Genomic DNA, 22811 nt, shown 5'->3' on the forward strand with positions numbered 1-22811 from the left:
GAACAGTTGTGGCTACATACCTTTTCTTTCTCTCCTCAAAATCCCAAATCCAACCATTCGACCTTCAAGACCCCTTCGAGATTGGAAGTTACCTATCCCTCTATGGAAAAAGTTGAAAAATAGTCACTGAAGACAGACTGATACTGTAGATTGTAACCCAAGTATACTGACAGTAATACGTAGTTGTCCCGATATCAAGGAATGCCTTTAGTTACTAAAGATTAGGCTCACTGCAACTCCTGGTAGTAGAAATGCTGCAGCAGACTGTTGTAGAGAAAGTTTCCATTACTGAAAAGTCCAATGGATTTTATTCTAGGCTTTTCTTAGTGTCTGTTAAAGATAAAAGCTGGACAGCTATACTTGATCTTTCCAGACTCAAGAGACACTAAACAGTTTTAAAGTTCAGGTCTTCCTACTTCACTTCTTGCCAAGCCCCGATTGTTAACTTTGATCAAAGAGATGCCTACCTATACATTCTCATACACAGTGATCACTGGTGTTTTCTCATATTTGAAGCAGGGCATCCCATTTCTAATTGTTCCTGCTTGCCATTAGCTACTGCTCCCATGGCATTCACAAAATGCACAGTTCCAGTTGCAAATAACTGCAGGACAAATAACATCCACATTTACCCTTGTCTAGGTGACTACCTCATCCAGGCCAAGTCCTAGAAGAGCCAGACAGGGCACTGACCCATATTCAAATTCCTTTCCACATTCAGGATATTTTTGTCTCCTACTCACCTCCAATCTAATTCCAGCTAGGAGGGTTATCCTTTTTATGAGTCTTGCTGGACACTGTTAAGCAGAGAACTTTTCCTGTGTCAGAACAAGGTAGACATCTGACCATATTCTTTCAGGACATGATCAAGAGGGAACCAGGCATTAGCTACGGAATTCCTGAAGATATAAGGATACATAGCACTGACTATAATCATGGTTCTTCTAGAAGAGTTACACACGAGGAAATTATAGTAGTACCTGAGAAACGTGGCACCAGCACAGCCAGTCTGTGGAAGAAACCATTCATATGCTGCCTTGCATAAAATAGGAGAACTTATATTGAAGTCAAGATGTCAAAAGGAACCCATATGTCCATTTCAAACAGGATGCCAAGAATCATATTCTGACACAGATGCTTCAGACACAGCAGGGAGCCCAGTCAGCCTTTCTGAGAGTTCAGACCACCTGGGACACCAGCATGATAAACAGACATATCAACATCAGTGATGTGATGTCGGTGATTATGGTACTTATGGCTTTCAAAGCAATCTGAAAATCAAGAGTGCTGAATCTTATCACTGATAACACATGGCGTGATACAGACATACATGAGGGAAACATATTCTTACACTCTCTGCAGGCTAGCTCTGAAGGCAATAGGCACATCCTTGCAATCAAGGAACACTGTATGGGCATCCAATATTCCATCCCAGTAGATCAGTTAATTGTTGCTGGGTAAGAGAAATCGACCTTTCTGCTTCACCAAGCAACAGGCAGCTGGGTAAATTCTGGCCCAGGCTACCACACAAGGAGACTTGGACAACGGGCAATGCTTACCCTCAAATTTCCTTTCTGTCAAGAGTGATTCATAAAGTAAAGAAGGAGACACCAAAAATGCTACTAATAGCATCCCTTTGGCTGAGGGAGCATTGGTTTCCTGACTGATACAAATGACAACATTTCACAAAGTCAGTGTGCTAAACAGTCACAGCCCTTAAGGCCAAACAACATGCCAGACACACTTGTAATAGGTGACTCCATAGTCAGGCACACTGACGTCCCGCTCACCAGACTGAACAAGGAGAGGGTCACAGTAAGCTGCCTGTCGGGAGCTAGAATCCGCCACATAACACAAGCACTCAGGTCACTCCACGGCAAGTACAAATATGACTCAGTCATTGTACATGCAGGTGTAAACGACCTGAGACGTACCTCCCTGGACTACATGAAAAGAGACATAGAGGAGCTCTCTGATTATGTAGCCCAGGCCGGTATGACCCTGACCCTGAGCAGCATCTTACCCTCACCAAGAATGATGCCACAGTACAAAGACAAAATGATCAGTTTTAACAATTGGCTTAATTACTGGTGTCATTCTAAGGGGATCCAGTGTCTGTCTGCTTGGGATGACATGCTTGACAAGCCACGCTGCTTCGCAAGGGATGGTTTGCACCTGTCACCCCTGGGCTTCCGGATATTGGCCAAGGCTCTTGCCACCCCCATAGTGCCTTTTTTAGGCAAGGCTCAAATGACAAACCTACCTCCCTAGAAAACACAAGTGGAAAAAAACTAAGGGTAATGCTGCTCAATGCCAGAAGTCTAAACCTCAAGATGCACACACTCGAGGCCCTTCTCAGTATGGAGAACATCGATGTCTGTGCAGTGACTGAAACCTGGTTCAAGGCTCCTGAGAGCACCCCAGCACTATCAGGTTTTACCTCATATCATGCTTTCCGGCCCCAAAACTTGGACAGAACCACAAAAGGAGGGGGAGTATCCATTTTCATCAAAGATACCCACACCTCCAGGTTAGTGGCAACGCACAAAGCATCGGAGACTATCCAGGTGCAACTAACCATAGGCAAAACTAGACCACCCTCTCAAACTCAGGAACCCCACACAGCCTTCCTGAAGACACTGGAGAGTATGAATGTCTCTCCTAATACCATCATTTTGGGAGACTTCAACTACCCAAACATAGACTGGGAACATTACTCAAGCCCCAACACTCTAGCCCAAAGGTTCTTAGAATTCATAAACTCAAATGCAATGGAACAACTAGTCACCATTCCCACAAGAGGAGACAATATACTAGACCTGATCATCACAAACATGGGGACAAAATGCTCCACACCGGAAGTACATCCCTCTTTGGTAAGATCAGACCATAAATTAATCTCACTGGAAATCCACATCCGCCCCCACCCCCTGCACAAAAGACCACAGTGAAGAACTTCTCAAAAGCAAACTTCACACTTCTTAAGACTGAAGTGGTATCTTTCAAGGCCCCTGGGCCAGTGGAAACCACAAACCACACTGCTGAATCCCTTGCAAATGCCTTCTATGGGCACCTTCAAGAATGCATGGATCATGCAATCCCAAATAAAACCAAGACCCATTCCCCCAAAGGCAGGCGACCGGTCTGGTGGACCCCAGCCATAAACAAACTTTACAACAGAAGGAGGAAGCTACTACATGACAGAGCAAAATCCCTAAAAGGAAAGGCATCTCTGATCAGTACTAGCAAAAACTACGATCACTCATAAAATCATCCAAGGCCAACTTTGAGAGAAAAATCGCAAATGACACAAAAGACAATCACAAGGCCTTCTTTAGCTATGTTAGAAACCTGGGTGGAAACTCCCAGATATGCTCAGAGTTAGTCCAAAATGACACAAAATACACTGAACCCACTGACATTGCCAACATTCTGGCAGACAGGTTCAGTGCAAATTTCTCCTCCCCCTCCCCCCCAAAAGGAGAAATATCTATCCCAGCAGAGTGTAGCCTCCCTAACATCTCAGATGCCCAGGTGAGAGCCGCCCTCTCTAAAGCTAAAAACACAGCATCAATGGGACCGGATGGTGTCCCGGGCTGTGTGCTACATGAACTCCAAGAGGAACTAAACCCACACATAAGGCTGCTGTTTAATCTTAACCTTACCACAGGATTCGTATCCAAAGAGTGGCGTAAGGCAACAGTGGTCCCACTTCACAAAGGCGGTGCTTCTACGGACCCTGGAAATTACCGCCCCATAAGCCTGACAAGCCTGGTCTGCAAAGCTATGGAGAAGATCATTATGGAACTCATAAACAAAGACATTGGGGACCTACAGACATTGGATCCTACCCAATTTGGCTTTGTCAAGGGCAGATCCTGCCTTCTGAACTTGGTCGACTTTTTTGAAACAGTCACTAAAGCCATTGATGAGGGTAAGGCAGTTCACACAGCCTACCTTGACCTTGCAAAAGCCTTTGACACAATACCCCACTCGGGCATCATAGACAAACTCACCAGCTTAAATGTAAACCCATATGTCACAAGATGGGTTGCAAACTGGCTCAAGGACAGAACCCACAGGGTCAGAGTTGCTGGAGCTATGTCAGACTCTAAGCCAGTCACAAGCGGTGTCCCACAGGGCTCAGTCCTGAGACCCCTCTTGTTCGGCATTTATTTTTCCGAGGTACAGGCAAACATAGGAGGATTTTGGCTGACAAAGTTCGCAGATGACTGCAAACTGGGCGCCATAATTGATACTCCAGCGGACACAAACATCCTTCAGAGAGGCCTCATAGAAATGGATAATTGGTGCCAGAGCCATGGCCTTAAGCTAAACACCAAAAAATGTATAGTCATACCCTTTGGGAAAAACAAGTTACCGACAAATTACCACATAGGCGGTAATCCATTAAGTACGGAAGAGGTAATCAGGGACCTAGGGACCCAGGTTGACAGTAACCTCTCATTTGACACTCACATTGCCAAAGTGGTTAGGAAGACCTTCTATATTGCCCACCTTATCATGAAGGGTTTCACATCTAGATCAAGAGAGGTCATTGTGCCCCTGTACTCTTCTCTTATCAGGCCAATGATTGAGTACAATGCCCCATTTGGGATGTATCTCACCCGACACCTGCAGCAGTTGGAAAGACCCCAAAAGTTCCTCACCAAGAGGATAAAGGGTCTTAAACATATGTCATATGCTGCCCGACTGAAAAAACTCCAGCTCTATTCAGTCGCATATCGCCTACTCAGAGGTGATCTGTGCCTGACGTACAAGGCCATGTCCAATCCTGAATTAATGGACATGCTCCACCTCAGAAAATCCAAATCCATCAGAGCCACGAGAACAAGTGACTTAAACCTCAACACGGAAATAAATAGAACGTGCTGGAGGGACAGATTCATAACCCAGAGGCTCCCTACACTCTGGAACAGAATCCCAGTCCATGTTAGGCAGAGCCCCTCACTGACTCTATTCAAGAGAAATCTCGACGAGTGGATGGGAGATCGTAGGTTTACCCCGGGGGTCATCTCTTTGTCACTACTAGACAGAGGCATAGTAAACTAAACCCTAAAAGGGCGTAGTATTCTCATCCTAAGGGGTGGTGTAAGCCACATACACTCTGGCTAGGCTTATAAATGCCCTAGGGCAGATAGCCTAGTACGAACCTATGAACCTATGAACCTAAGAAAGGTAACTATGCCCCAACATGTTCATCTCTTAACACAGTGCAAAACTCTGCACAGTCACAGGCTAAAAGCATGGATGATTTAACCATGCTACACTTTGACATTCATTTTTCAGAAGACATGCTAAAGACTATGAGGTAAGCTTGGAAATGTAGTATTAGGAAGTCATGCAAAAATTTCCATCTGGTGTCAATGTAGTCAGTATCAAAATTTAAAAGGAGTGTCTTTGATTCCGTAATAGTTATCGGAACTTTTACAGCAAGAATAGCCTATACCTCAGTAAAGAAATATTGTTGACTATTTCAGTCTGTGTACCCAAGGGCTTCCATCACTTTATATCCTTTAGTATCCTTATTACCAGTAAAACAGATTCTCAAAGGGGCTGTTCACACCAATAACAGTGACACCACCACTGGACTCAAATTATATGTTAGAAAAACTAAATGAGGTAGCCAATGCACCTCTCATGTTCCTGCTATGGGCAGCTATTTACATAGTAGCCAACATCTCATTTCAGAGGATATCGGGTTTCCATATTCTCATGTGCAAAGACCTTTTCTTAGTATCATGTGATGAGTCACCTTACATACCAACCAGTCCTTTAGTGAAAATGTGATTACAGAGCTACCCTTGATCCAATTTAGCAATTTGGCAGTGTTTTCTCTAATCCTCAAAATAAAAGAGTAAGGATTCTACATTCCTTTGGTGTTCATAGGCAATTGAAATATCCCCAAATATAATGAAGGACGTTAGAAAAACTGATCAACCATTTATATATTTTACTACTGGAAAAAGAGGCAGTCCGGTCTCCTAACATGCTGCCTCCAAATGGTTAACCCACTGTATAAAATGTTGTATTTCTACTCACAGGACACTCTGAACAACCCCATTACATCACATTTAGTTAGAACTACTGCAAGTGCCTCTGCCTTCATTGGGTATTTTAGCACATAAGCTATCCTGGAGCCAGCTACACTTTTTTCAAACTTTACATATTAGAAATTTTATCCAGAGTCACATTGGCACATCCATTTGAGGAAAATTTAAATCTATTAGGAATAACATTGTTGATCCTAAAGCACCAAGAACTAGAATTTTGTAATAATGTGAAGCATTTTATTGGACCATATCTATGTTCCATCACTAAATATATTTATCTGAGCTAGTATAATTTGGCTTGATTCTAGCAAAGCAAGTTATGGTATAAATTAGTTCTTATCTGAATTTTGCACAAATGTGCCAATAAGCTTTTCTGGAGTCCTGTATAGCATAAACCGACTCCATAAAATATATATATTATGTTACCCATTAGATGTCTGCATGTCTTTACAAATGGTAAATACGTGTTCTGATCCACAGAATGATAAACTTAAAATTATCAATGTTTCTGGACATAATTAATTGAGTTACAGATAGCTGTTTTGCCACTGGCAAGCAAATTTGGAATGGTAAAAATTGCACACATATTTTTTTTTAAATTTTATTTGCAATCTAATTTTGCTTTTTTCAGACAACTGCAGTAGTGAGGATTTAGTAGACTAATAAATTGAAAAATCTTTTCTTGAAACTCATCAGGATGATATTAGATATAATGGATATGTTTCTATGCATTCTTCTTTACAGTTAAGGCTACGTTCATGTCCAAACGTAACAACAAACCTTAAATAATTTCATAAAACTGTTGAATTTGAGCAGTGCAAAAGTATTTAAATAAATTGTTTAAATAGAAAGGGTCAACTATTAATTGACTAACATGATTGTATGGCCTTAAAGAAATTAAGTGAAAATAATAGCATACTAATTAAACCATCAGACAAAAAAAAAGGAATCATAGTAGCATAGTTGGCTAGAATGTGAGTCAATATGTATGACATAGCTTTCAGAAATTGGTAATTATGAACTTATTAATAAAGAAGAATATTTTAAAAACTAAGTATAAAGTCCACATGTTGCTTGACAAAGGGCTTCATTTACATTTTACTAACAAACATAGATATAAGATGCAAAAACACCAGAAAGTGAGCTTCTTACTTTCAATTACCTGCCAAATTCTCATAAGGGATTATATAATTCCCCCAAGCAGATTTATTTCACTGGATGACGAGGCTATCTAGAAGAGACTGGTGTTATTGTTAACCATTATTTAAAGAAAGATGTAGTGAAATTATGACTTATGCCAATAATGTAATACATGTATTTTGAAAGCTATACAGTTTCTCATGGTCTAATGATTACTTCTGTGTTATAATTGACATAAATTCCTTATACACCAGTATCAAGAACACAGAGCTAGCCTAGAAGCCTTGGACTATTTTCTGACTGAAAATGTCCTCCTTCATACATTAGTGAATTAGCCCAGTTTCATCTTAATTTTATATATATATATATATATATATATATTATTACCTTAAACTGTTACCGGGGGGGTCCACCCCCCTGTACCCCTGTGGGGGGCTCCGCCCCCACACTCCCTCATAACTTTAATATACCAACTGAAAGATCGCACTATAGTGCGGAAGTGGGAAATTTTCCCATTCTGCACTGTGCAGTGATAGCAGTTCCCCATGGTCGGCTTTTCAAAAGTCGATTATATATATATATATATATATATATATATATATATATATATATATATATATATATATATATGTGTGTGTGTGTGTGTGTGTGTGTGTGTGTGTATGTGTATACAGCTGCTAAGGGGTCTAGTTTTACCCCTCCTATGAAAATCTCACTGAGTGCTCATATTAAACTCAGTATATATGCAGCACCAACTATTTGATAATATGGCACTATATCTTGGTTATACAAAGGATTTATTACTAATGTAAAAAGGAGATAGTCACTTTATACATTTTTTGAAAATATAAACAGCAATCATTTTGGTATGAAATTCACATATTCATCACATTTTTTTGAATATGACATTGACTGGTACTCCTTCTCAATCATACAAAACAGGTGTCTATATATTTCTCTTCTGTTTCAAGTTGTGATCCAGTTTTCATGATAATTTCATTACCATATGGCATATTTCTGTGGGCAAAGAGAATTGCAGTCAATGGAATGATTTTTAGAAGAGGCTAAAGACCTGCTAGATTAATTAATTTTTAGATGAAAGTTATGCTATACAGGCTATACAGAACATTAAAATATTATTGACAAACCTGTATGAAAACAATACAGGACCTAATTAATACTAACAAAAACATTGTTGGAATTAAGACAAATAATACTAATCCATGTAAATTGCACTTTATATGGAAAACAAGAAAGTAAAAATGCAGCAACACAGAGAAATGAAGCACATTCAGAAAGAATCCAACCAAAAATGACAAATACTATGAACTTTGACCACAAGAAATGTTTATTAAAACATATAAAAACTGTTAATACAGAGATTTCAAATAAAATTCTTTCTCAATGCATTTAAAACCACTTAAACACCACATCATTGTATTTAACTCATTATACAGTAAAATGCCAATAAATAATCATGCATTTCAACTTTAAAATGGGTTTAGTGCTATTAATTGCCTTCAAACCTGGCAAAACATCTCCCCAGAATAATTTATCAATTGATATTCAGCCAGTTACGTAGTCAAAATAAGATAACCCCCATGTTTTGTCTTAAAAAGGTTATGAATAACTCTAAATTTGAAAGTATGATCAATACCAGCATTAGAAGTATGTTTATAAAGTGCACTGGTATCTAATTCTCTCCTTTTATTAGAATGATGTGCACATGGGGGAAATTCAATAAAACCTGCATGCATTAATTTTCCATGTAGGCATAGTGGCACGAAGCTTACATGGAAGTAAGCAGCCAGGCAATCTAGTAAATGGAGCTGAGGGGCATGCATGAGTGTGCAAACACGGAAGTGTCCATGGCATGCAAATCACCTCATAAGCAGGTGAAGTGCATGCAAATGAGGGTGTTAGAGATATCCAGAAAGCAGATAGCCATTAGTGCAGACCTCATGTTGGTGTCCGAAGTGTACATGGAAAAAATCAGTGTACATGAGATAAAAAAGTGAACAGGGGCTTTAAAAGCCCAGTTAGAAGGATAGAAATAGAATAGCAGATCTGTGCAAAACTATACCCTGTGTGTCCAAAACGTAATGGAAAATAATGTAAAATATTTTTTTTTAATACTCATATTATGTTTATGTAGCAAACAGCAGTGTGCCAACATGCCGTTATACAAAACAAAAATATTTAAAAGTGTAAAAACGAAAAAATAAAATATGTGGCAATAATGCATTATAGGACCTTGCATGGAGTATGTACAGTGGTAGATTTCTGTGCTTGCTAAGGAGGCATGGCCTGGAATAGTGTGGTTTCCTGGATGTGTGTACAGATCTCTATGCAAATGAGCTGGGGTTACTGAATAGCAAAAATGGGTATCCGTGCCCGCAGATCATATCCATGTAGCCCCAGAACCGTGTTGGTGTCCACAGAAGAAGTAGCTGACATCAAAAGGGGGTGAGTCTGTATTTCTTTAAGTACATTGGAGCTCAGCAACACCTGTTTGCATTCCACTGAGCTGAGCGGGGGGGGTGTCCAGAGCCTGCTAAGCTGTTTTAGCTAGTTTGAGTGCGTTTGCGCCTGAGCATTCCCATCTATGGAGGTGTGTCCATTGAGTGCTGAGCATTGTTTATATCTGCAGGGTGAGTTTGTGTGCCGAGTCACAGTGCTTAGCAGGGAAGGTATTTAAAAAAAATTGCCTGGGTAAGCCAATCATATATAAATTACTGATGACCCCCTGTACCACTTAAAATGGGCCATTAAAACACTGATAACGATGTACTTGGCAAGTGGAATGTATCATAGGCAGCCAATTACACAGGCTGTACCTACAGCAGAGCACTAGAAAAGTTGCATACACCCTACAATCTGATTTAACCCCCATACTCTGCACCAGTGGAGTACAAATGAGATTTTTAACTAAAGCAATGCTAGGGGCTGCTGCTGCTCTGCTACCTCTGTATGTGCTAGAGGCTGAGGTCAGTGCTGGTGCTGATGCTGACAGTAGGTCTAGACTGAGAAGGAGAAGAGTGTTCAGACCCAGGGTAACCATCCAGGAGCTACATGAGCTGGAAATTGTAGAGTGCTACAGGGTGGACAGGGACATACTACAATAACTTACTGAGTTCTGCTGCCCTCAAATCAGACCCGAGCTAACAGAGGGAAGCCCATCCCAGTGGAAACAAAGGTATGTGTAGCCCTTAGGATACTAGCTAGCTACAGATACTTTCCAAAGACCAAATGGGGACATGATGGGGGTCTCACAGGCATTAGCATCCAGGGTACTCCACCAGTTCTTGGATGCCATGCAAACACATGCCATTGAGCACATTTATTTACCCCCCACCCCTGAGGAGAGGGCTAGCAGTATGCGACTCTTCTACTGTGTAGCACACTAGACTGAAGAACTGGGTGCCATAGACTGCACTTATGTACATATCAAAGCACCGGCTGGTGAGGAGGGTAGAGTCCATGTCAACTGCAAGGGGTATCACTCCATCAACTGCCAGGTCATGTGCAATGCCCAGGGCATTATCATGAATGTGGGTGCTGGCAGCCCTGGCAGTTATCATGACTCCCATATCTGGCATGCATCACAGCTGTACCAGATGTTTGCCAGGGGGACATCCCATATGGCCATCTACTGGGAAATGCTGGCTACACACTGGGACCGTGGATGATGACACCCATCAGAAATACACACACACACACACACACACACACACACACACACACACACACACACACACCAAAGAATGTCATAATGAGGAACATGCACAAACTAGGAACATCATAGAGCATGTGTTTGGGCTGCTCAAGTCACAGTTCCGGTACCTAGATATATCTGGTGGAGCCCTGCAGTACTCTCCACCCACTTGTGCACAGATGTTCACAGTATGTGCCATTCTACACAATATGATCCTGTGGAAACAGCTGCAGCAGGATCATCAGAGGGAAGGGATACACAGCTCCCTACCAGTGCCTAGGTCCCCACAGCCACACCCACAGGGGGACTCGGAGGAGGAACCCCCCTGAGGCTGTCACTGTAGACAGATCTAGGTGTGCCCAGTATGCCCAGTCCTTGTCCAAGAGACAATGCATAGCACATCCACTAAGAACCTAGGGCTCTAGGGACTGACACCTCACTCCAACTCACATACATAGTAAAAAGGATGCCAGCCAGACCACACAACCTGTACCTAACCATGTATTGGCTGTGTACTGCATGTATCAGACAGTCAGCCCTGAAACACAGGTCTCTCAACTGCTGTGTTCACAATGAAAGTCATTGTCCTATACAACAAATGTACGGTGTACTAGACTATGGTAGCATATGGATTCACCTGCTGCATGTAGGCAAGGGAATACAGTGAAAATGATGAAAGTCTGAACCATCAGGCTAAGAACAAATACGTTAATAAAACTTAATAAAACAACAAAGTAAATAATAAGTAAGCGTTTTGGGGATGTAATCCCTTCAGCAGACATCATTACAAGCATTTCTAGTGTTGTTTTATCGGGAAGTACAGTTACGCATTCTAAACAAAGGTATGACTTTTGTACTGAGTAAGGCCTCCAATTTAAGTGATTTTCTGTTGGATTTAAGACGTTTTGGGAGGAGTCTGCAGTCAAGTTTGTTATATGGTGATAATAACAAATATGTACAAGGTGAGTTAAAAAAAAAAACAACTTGTTTGTACCTGCTTTGAACCCAACAACAGAGACATTTTTAAGGGATTGTGAAACTGAAATAGCTACATATATTAATAACAAACAACGTAGTAAATATCATAAACTCACTATGGAAGAAAAAAGTGCATTAACATCATTGATGGAAAATAAGGATATAGTGATGAAACCCGCCAATAAGGATGGGGCAGTGGTAGTAATGGATTTTTTATTTTATCATTAGAAGGTTATGGGGTTGTTGAATGATAGTTTAACTTATTTTCCCCTTTCTGTGTTGGACACAAGGATCATAGTAAGTAAACTAAAGCGCTATTTAATAGAGTTAAAACACAGTGGATTATTGAATGAGGAAGCCTTTAACTTTATATGGGTTGAATTTCCAACCATTCCTTTATTCAAAGCCTTACCTAATATACATAAAAATTTAATGATCCCTCCCCTTAGACCCATAGTATCGCGCAGGGGGTGGGCCACAGAAAATGCCTCAATTTGGGATGAATTTAAGTTAAAACCAATTCTGACTTGTATACCAAGGATTTTAATGCATACAGCACATTTTTAACTAGCTTATATGAATATTCAATGACAGTGAATGAAAAATATTTTTTGTTAGTAACTTTGGACATCTTTAATTTGCTCACGGCTATACCCAATGATTATGGCCTTGCCGCAGTTGAACATTTTTTGAGACATAATAGTTCTTATGAGGGGTAATTGATAAATATGATTATCAAGATGATAGAAATGATATTGATAACAATATTTTTATGTACAATGGCAATTGTTACAGGCAAGTCAAAGGAGTCACCATGGGTACCCCATGTGTGAACTCCTATGCAAATATGATACTAGCCTATTTAGAAGAAGCCATGATTTTTAGTACATCAGATGATTGATGGGGTCATCTAGTGTATTACGCCTGTTCTGTTGATGATGTGTTTATTCTTTGGAAAGGTACACAGACTGAATTATATAAGTTTGTAGGTTATTTAGAGTCTACAATGGAATTTTTGAGATTGAGTACACACTTCTCGTTGTCTGAAATACATTTTCTAGATGTTCAGTTAAATAAGAATGAGGCTGGTATTATACAGACATCTGTATTTAGAAAAACTTGTTGGAAAAACAGCCTTTTATCTTATGATAGTATGTACCCAAGGCATGTTTTTGATAATACTATCAAATGACAGACATATAGGATATTTAGATTATGTACAGAGGACAAGTTATTTGAACAAGAAATTGATTATTTTGCTGCATGTTTTCGATCTAGGAGTTACGATGAAACTAAGGTGGTAAATGTAATTGATACCAGTGAGAAGGATAGAGCTAAGATGTTACCCCATGGTATTCAAAAACAAAGACAATAAGGGCATTTGATGGTTCCAGCAGGACTAGGAACAAACAACAGGTAATTTTAAAATACAGTAGTGACATAGGGGGATATGTGATATTATATGGAAAAATTGGAGGATTTTATTAATGATGATAAGCTTATGAATGTGTTACAGGATGAGCCTTCTTTTTCATTTAAACATAATAAGAACTTAAAGGACTTATTATGTATAGAAAGGGGCATTAGTAAAATAGCAATGGTAATATGGTCCGAAAAGGTACCTTTCCATGCAGACATTGTATGTCTTGTTCGATGTTAATGAATGGTAACATGTGTGTACATCCAGTGATAAGTAAATGTTATAAAATGAGATTCTATGCAGATTGTCAAACTAAGAATGTTGTATATCTTGCGAAGTGTAAAGACTGAAATTAATTTTACGTAGGGAAAACAAATTGTCGCTTTAAAGAAAGAATTTTGCAACATTTATCTAACATATGGACACAGAACATCCATAATGCATTATATCAGCATATCAAAAATAATGTGAGCCATACTTTTACTTTTTTAGCCCTACAAGTTGTGAAAATGAATACAAGGGTGGGGATTTAGTAAATAGAACAGAATTATGTGAAACAAAGTGGATAATAGAGCTTAGGGCAGATAGAAGCCCAGGCCTGAATGGAATGTTATATTGGGAGTTATTTGTTTAATGGTTTAATTGATCTCATTGGACACTGTTAATTGATGCAGGTATTTAAATGATGGTTTTGAGATTGTCATTTGGTTCTGAAGAAGTTCGTTGGAATAAACCGAATGGAAGCACTTAACTAATTACTTTGTGTGTCAGTCACTGTTTTGTCTCTAGTTTCACATTTGAATTTTTATCTAGTGTTTTTTTTTTTGTGTGGATTTCGTGGAGTTTTCATTATTTAGTTGTGGTATGCCACCTGTGGGATGTTCGTATGCCTGCCACTACTGGGAATTGTGGACTTAATATGCAGTCTAACTCAGTGGGTTCACCTATTTGTGACTCTGATGACAATCTCAATGTCAGCATTCACAGTGTACTGGAAGATTTAGGCTGTGTTGCTAACAATTTGACTGCAGCTATTCAGTCAATATTTAGTCAAAATTGCTGCCTTAGCCAATGCTGCTGTCCTTCCTGGTGTTGGAGTGGTGCCTCTTTTACATGACAGGAAGTCTTCCACTGGTAGTTATTCTATGGTTATAGCAGGAGCTGAAATGAACTACTGTGGAAATTTTATTAATGAGGACTTATTGAATCATTTTGCTTCTTTTGAGAGTGTTAGTAATAACTTGCCTGTTCCTAATTATAATGTGGGGCTTGCGTCTAAGACGCCAAATTGTAAGTCTAATATTTTTTCGTTAGAGAAAAAATTGTTTGTTACGTTCTTTGGAATATGACAATTTCTGTTTGCAAACCTGTATAGAATGAAGACAAGTTCCTTTTGGTTTGAGATGTTACCGATTTCCAAATGGGTTCGGACAATCTGATAGTATTTTTACAGAGCTAGTTAATTTATATAATAACACTGGTGTTGAAGCTCTGAGAATTTTAGTTAAACACAATTTAGCTAACATTAACTTGTTGAAGCATGAGATATGTGAACTTAACAGTGTTATTTTAAATTATGTCAATTTTGGAAGTTTTAGAACATTGTATGATGATACTGAAGCTAAACTACAAAGACAGATTGCCAGTTTGATTTATAAGAAAAGAAACAAGTTGGCACATGATTTTTGTCTTATGCTAACAACCCTGCTTATATATTGAACTCTAAAATGTCAGTAGCTACTGATGTAACAATTAATAACAATCAGTCTACGGACAAATTGGTTCTGTTCACTAATAATAACGGGGTTAAAACAGAAAATGTTCAAAATGTAGACAATGGTTGTGTTACTATAGATCCAGGTGAAGGCACTAGTGGTAGTAGTTTTAAAAATGTTAGTAATTCTTTTCATCAGAAGTCACAAGAGGGGGACAACAATCACTGAACAATCAAAAGAAAGGGCAACATAGGGAACAAAAAGAAGGGGAAATACTGCAAGAGGTAGCCCCCATTTGTAAAATCTACAATTTAAATGATTTAACACTTAGTGATACACAACAGCAGGTATTGGAAAAAAGCTTTTCTTTTGTCCCCACCTGTTAAGGTCCCACTTGTAGATACAATTTTGGACTTTAAATTATATGTCAGAAAACTGAATTTATGATATGCCTTTGATGGGATAGATGTTAGTCCCAATTTTAGCTGTAAAAAACTAGCAATATTAATGCTAAACTGGCATCTGCTTTAAATGTCTTTAATGAATTTTGTGAGACTGAATTCAGACTTATTTGTAGCAAAGGAAAAAAGGCTAAGTGTTACAAAAATAATAAAAAAGTCTATTATGACCAAAGAGAACTGGAATTATTGAAAAAACTCAGGTACCATTAACAATATATATTTATGAAAGCTGATAAAGGGAATGGGTTGGTTATTATGAATTTGTCAGATTATCAGACTTCCTTGAAAATATTATTGGAAGATAGAAACAGCTGCCAGTTGGTTAGTAAAGATATGGTTAGGAAAAATTTTCCAACATTGACAGTCAACTGATAGATTTGCTTAACAGAAATTATATCAATCTGGCTACTTATGAATTTTTATTCATGGAAGAACCAAAGTTAGGGATCTTGTTTGGAATACCCAAGATCCACAAAAATTTAACCAACCCTCCCTTTAGACCTATAGTTTCTGCTAAAAAAGTAAAAACAGTCACTATCTCTCATTATTTGGATTACTTATTAAATCCATTAGTGTTTAAGACATTGTACTTTTTGAAAGGTTCATGGAAATTCCTGGATTTGTTAAAGAATTATGTTTTTAAAGGAACAGAGACATTTCTAGTTACTGTTGACATAGTTTCTTTATATACATCTTTAAAACAGACTTTAAGGATAGAATGTTTTAGGAATTTTTTGAATAGACACACTACATTTGGAGAGGTCATGGTTCAGTCCATTTGTGTTATGTTGGAATTGGTATTGAAATTTTTTTTTTATGTTTGATGGGAAAATATACTGCCAAACTTGTGGGATTACCATGGGGGCAAAGGTAGTGCCGGCCTTTGCTAATTTGGTTTTAAGTTGGTGGAAATTGTCCCATTTGACTAAATTTGATGGGATTAAACATGTCTCTATGTACAGAAGAAATGCAGATGATTTGTTTTTTATCTGGACTGGGACTGCTGATGAGTTATACACTTTCTTGGATGACATCAACAGTCATGCATATGGTTTGGAATTCACATTGGGTAATGCTGTTCACTTTTTGGATCTGAATATTGTCATGAAGACAGAAGAGAAGAGAAGAGATTCATCAGTACGGTGCATAGGAAGAATACTTACACCAATAACTTCCTTCATTTTCAGAGTGAACATCCGACTTTTATGAAATTCAATCTGGTACGTGGACAAATCATTCATCTCAGCAGACTCATTTCAGATTTTGACACCTTTATTTCAGACATATTCCTTTCTGTTTGTTCAGAGAGGTTACCCGTATGAGAAGTTAAAAACTATTAAGGAAGAGATCAATTTATCCAGAAGAGATAAGTTCCCACCAATCTTAACCAGTGGGTTTATTTCTAAAACCATTGATACTAATGACCACAAAATGGACTGTGCCTTCCCTGTTCCAATTTGTATAGACTCTTTTGACATCAAACAAGTATTGTCAGACAATTGGAAGGGGATTTTGGGTAATAGAGATTTTACTAGGTTACTGGGTGATCACCCCACTTTCATTTACAAGAAAGTAGCTAGTGTGAAAAACATTTTGTTAATAGAGGAGTATACGTCTCCCTATACATTTAGTGGCCCAGTAGGGACTTATCCATGCTGCAACCGTAGGCAGTGCAGATATATAGACTCTTCCAAAAAAATATTTTTCGCCCATATTCAAAACATGGTGACCAGTAAGGGCAGATTTAATTGTTAAAGTAGTGGCATAGTTTATTTAGCTTCTTGCACTACCTGTCATAATTTTTTGTTGGTAGAACCATCAGGGCATTACAGAAGAGGATATACGAGCATTGCCTGGCAATTAAAAACAAAGATATTAATAACGCTTTGGCCAAGCATTCTTTGGAATGCACTAACTTTAAGAAATTTTTATTTTTTATGTTAGATTACATCAATTTGGCACCTTATGTTTCGGAGTTTAATAATACTTTGGAAATTAAGGAGCTAAGATGGCAAGTGTTTTTAAGTGCTAAAAGAGCACCTGGTTTAAATGGTACCTTAAATATTAAATGTCTTTTAAATAACAGGTATCATTATTAGTTTATACATGTTTTATACAAGTTTGTGTGTATATTTTTGTATTTGTATTTTTTTAATTAAGTTTATTTGAATGCAAGTGGTTCCTTTAAATATTGGGACTTATTTGTTTAATGATTTAATTATCTCATTGGATACTGTTAATTGATGCAAGTATTTAAATGATGGTTTTGAGATTGACATTTAGTTCTGAAAAAGTTTGTTGGAATAAACCGAATGAAAGGGCTTAACTAATTACTTTGTGTGGCAATCAGTGATTTGTCTCTAGTTTCACACTGTATTTTTTATCTAGTGTTTTTTTTTTTTTTTTTTGAATGGAATGTTACCTATAAAACCTGTGTTGAAAGGGCATAGACCATATTACTGAGCTGTGATTGGTTGTTCACTATTTAAATATCTTTGAACACTTTATAATGATGTCTGATGAAGGGATTACATCCCGAAAGTGCTTACTTATTATTTGTTTTGTTGTTTTATTAAGTTTTATTACAGTATTTGTTCTTAGTCTGATGGTTCAGACGTTCATCATTTTTACTTAATTGTTAGTCTGCTTATCTGAACCTTTAGTGTTTTTGCCCTATCTTTGACTTTGTAAGGGAATAGAGTGGGCTACTGGGCTACTTGTAGAGAACTAACAGCTACTTGGGACAACAGGTACTCTGTCCAATACTGGGGGCCCCATAAAATGCATTAGGCCACATGGCTGTAAACCCCACTGCATTAAGCAAGGGAAATGCCAAAACTGTGGGATCATAGGACAGATGCATGACTGTCAATGCCAGAGTCCCCTACCCCAAACACATTAGTGTTCCCATACAACTGCACTAACAGTATGTTTGCAAGGATATATCAGCAGACCACACAATTTCAGGGCTGTCACAAAGAACCTGGCCACATGTTGTATTTTCCACAAAACGCAGGGGTCACAGCAGTGATCAAAGTGTATGCCTGTATGCTGTTGATAGTGTGAGGAATTAAACCTCACTTTTTGGAGGCTGGTTTGGCTTACTGGGCTAAGGACATTAGCATGGTTGACGGTGTTGATGGTTCAAAGCTGGCCGCACCTACAACTTTTGCATGTGAGTTACTCATATAGTAGGAGTCCTGCAGACTGTCATAACACCATAATCTGTTACTGCAAAGAAGCTGGACAAGACCAGAGAAAATAGGAGGACTGAGGTCCAAACCTACAGACATTATACATGCTATGAGGAACCCAGAAGGTGGCTAGCATAACAGCAGGTTGCAACAGATCAGATTAGCCGCAGTATGTAAAGGCCATCACTTAACTGTGTCAGTACTTACAACAATTCAGTGGACTGCATTTTATAGTATATGACTGGAAAAAAACAACTATATGAGAAACAGAGCAGACATATGGGGTGGAATGCTGGACATTCTGCAAAATCATGTACAGTGAGAGGTATGAAGACTGTCACCCTGTGTATGGTGTTACATCACGTATCCCAGTCACATCATGCCTATCAACCTCTTAGGGCAGGGAATATGGACAAAGCCATGAAAAATAGTGGGACAAAGCCACAAATGCAAGAAGAAGGATTAACTATTGGACGGACAAATGTGGAAATTTAATAGAATACCAAGTCTTGCATTAGCATGAATCCCCTGATGTGTATGGAGTCAGCAACTCAAATGTCTCTTATTATCATTTAACATCAATTTATAATGTTTTGCCCCTAATGTACCAGACAATCACAATGCTATGTAAAATGTACCAAAAATATGATGCAATACTCCACACATTCTATTACAGTCTGTATAGTTGATAAGCAGGGGTCATATATTGGGTTCAGCAAACAGCCGGGGAATGCGTTGGACAAACTATCAGGGAGGTGCTGGACTGTGGAAACAGGTCCAGCAGCCATTTGGCTGCAGCACACAAAATCTCAGACTGGAGTACAGGTAGGTCTGGCCTGGAGTTACCTTGCAATTATTGACAGTCACACTAGGCATGCTCCTACACTTGGCTTACTTGAGCCTATATCTGTTGTCTCATCTGCGTAAAGAACTGCTATGTGGAAATATGTCCGTGCATATAAACAGTTATGTATACATATCTGTCTCTCTCTATCTCCTCACACATGATTAACCTAACCATGAGTATGTAGAACATGCACACAAACACACACACACATATATATATATATATATGTATATATATATATATATATATATATATATATATATATATATATATATATATATATATAATACATATATATATATATATATATATATATATATATATATATATATATATATATATATATATATATATATATATATATATATATATATATATATATATATATATATACATATATATATTAGATATATATATGTATATATATATGGGTCTACTTTACATGATCGACAACTCAGCTGTTCGACTTTCATATGGCTGGGTCCATATGATCGAACATTTGAAACATTGACCATGTAAAGTAAACAGCATAACACACCAAAAAAAATAAATAAATAAATAACTCTGTTTAGCAGGGGGGCAAGCCCCCTGCACCCCTCACACCCTCCGCTACTTAAATATACCAACTCCGAGATTGCACTACATTGCAGTAACAGGAAATCTTCCCATTCCGCACTGTATGGAGATCTCCATTCAGATCGGTTGAGCTTTTAAAAGTTCGATCATATGGTCTCGGCCATATGAAAGTCGATCTTTTAAAAGTTCGACCATCTGAAGGGGACCCATATATATATATATATATATATATATATATATATATATATATATATATATATATATAGGTATATATATACATATACATATATATATATAGATATATATATATATATATATATATATATATATATATATACACACACATGTGTATATGTGTGAGGGGATGTACAAATGTTCCCACGTACATGCAGAATGCTGGGGTTATCTGCACCTACACATCACAACAGTTGCCTGATAGTAAAAGACCAAGGCTGCAAAATGGCATAATCCACTCACCCCAGAATCCTGTACCTGTGGAATGTCACCCTGTAGACAAACAATGCTGAGCAGGTGGTGTAATGTACAATGGTTGCAACATAGGACTTGGGCAGGCCATATTGTCACTGGCCAATTGTCCACCTACAAAACTGCAACCGGCCATACATGGTGATACTGGAAACTGTACACACATAACAGGGGTATTAACAGGTAGCCCACTCCTGAGACACTAGATACAATAACAGCATCAAGCAGGTTCACTCTGCAGGCCACACATGCTGTCTAACACAAGGCCAGTTAGCGTACTGCACAAGTACTGTGCCTGCATCAACATACACAACAGACATAATCTGTGGTGCATGAGATGGGTACTGTGAGCTGTAGTGTATAATACTAGTTAGGTAAGAGTTCTAATCTCACATCCTCCAACTGTGTGTGTGTGTGTGTGTGTGTGTGTGTGTGTGTGTGTGTGTGTGTGTATCAATATATCCCCTCACAGTACTAAGATGCACTCATATGTGCTCCATCCTTGCAATGGTATGCATTTTTGGCCCTGTGACTGGCTTCTGGCCTCTAACTTCCCTCTTCTACAAGTCCTGCTGATGTCATCCACCTTAAGAGCACTAGCTGACAGTGTCATAGCAAGTAAACAGTGTGTTGCATGCAATAAATACTATGAGCTGTAGTGTGCAATGCATGATAGTTAGGAGTGCTAATCTCACATTCTTCAACTCTGTGTGTCTGTGTGTATCAATATATCCCCTCACAGCACTATGGATATGCTCGTATGTGCTGTCTCCATGCAATGGTATGTATTTTTGGCCCTGTGACTGTCTACTGGCCTCTAACTTCCCTCCTCTACAAGGCCTGCTGATGTCATCCACCTTAAGAGCACTGGCTGACAGTGAAGTAGCAGATAAACAACATGGTGTATATGATAAGTACTGTGATCTCTAGTGTGTAATACAAGATAGATAGGAGTTCTAATCTCACAGCATCTAACTCTGTGCGTGTGTGAAGATATCTCCTTGCAGCACTTTAGACAAGCCCCTATGGGTTATATCTGTGCTATGGTTATGCATTTTACACCCACTGACTAGCTGCTGGCCTCAACAGTGGCCTCTATTACAAGCCCTGCTGATGTCACCACCTTAAATGCACAGGCTAACAATATAGTAGCAGATAAACAGCATGGCACATGCGATAAGTACTGTGAGCTGTAGTGTGTAATACTAGATAGGAAGGAGTTTTAATTTCACAGCATCCAACTCTGTGTGTGTGTGTAAATATGTCCCTAAGAGCACTAGAGATATTCTCATGTGGCCTACCCCAGTGCATTGGTTATACATTTTATGGCCCTGTGACTAGACGCTGGCCCTAAATTGCCCTCCTCTAAATAAGCATAATTGATGTCTCCCACCATCCACAGTTGTACATGCAGACTATCCAGGTGACATGTATCAAGGGTAATAGAGTGTGTCACAGCGTATGAAAGCATGTTGATGCTGACTGTCCCCATTGTCCCTGAAACAATGTTCTACACATATGCACCTAGGGAGCCATGCACATATACTGGCAGATCTTGTTGACATCATATCTCTGCTGTGCTGCAATCCTGTGCCACTGTATTTCAACCATGTGCCCATTGACACCTGTGACAAAAACGTACAGCTCCATGACAAACCTGCCATTCTGTAACACTACCACCAGTGTACCATCAGACAATAAAGATACACAACGTTTGATGTGTACTCCTGAACCATGTCAACATATAGTACCTGTCATGGCCCACAACAGCCATGGCATAACACTACTGCACTACAGAAACACATGTAAAGTTATATGGTCACCTTGTGCATCAGACACATATATGCAGGTCACTGCATTGATGGCATGGATGGCACGAATGTGGCACAGGTATCATCACATGCACAGGGTGTGGTGTGGTGGTGCTGAGGGCCTAGGCTCTACCAAAGAGTTGATAGCATTTGTGTGAGCCTGGAAGGGTTGCTGTTAATATGGGTCATGGAGTGGTGCTGCGTGTCTATAGCTGACCTGCATGTGACAATTCTGTTGGAGTGTGTGCGTGTACATAGTCAAGCTCAGCACTAGCCTTACACATGCATATGTTGGAGAGCTGTGGACCATACATGGTAGAGTGGACAGTTCACCATCTCTGGTCACAAGAACGGGAACTGGCTCCTCCATGAGTAGCACGGGCATTACCATGCC

This window comes from Protopterus annectens, chromosome 5.part0, assembly GCF_019279795.1.
Source record: "Protopterus annectens isolate FY-2018-M chromosome 5.part0, PAN1.0, whole genome shotgun sequence".
Classification (NCBI taxonomy): domain Eukaryota; kingdom Metazoa; phylum Chordata; order Ceratodontiformes; family Protopteridae; genus Protopterus; species Protopterus annectens.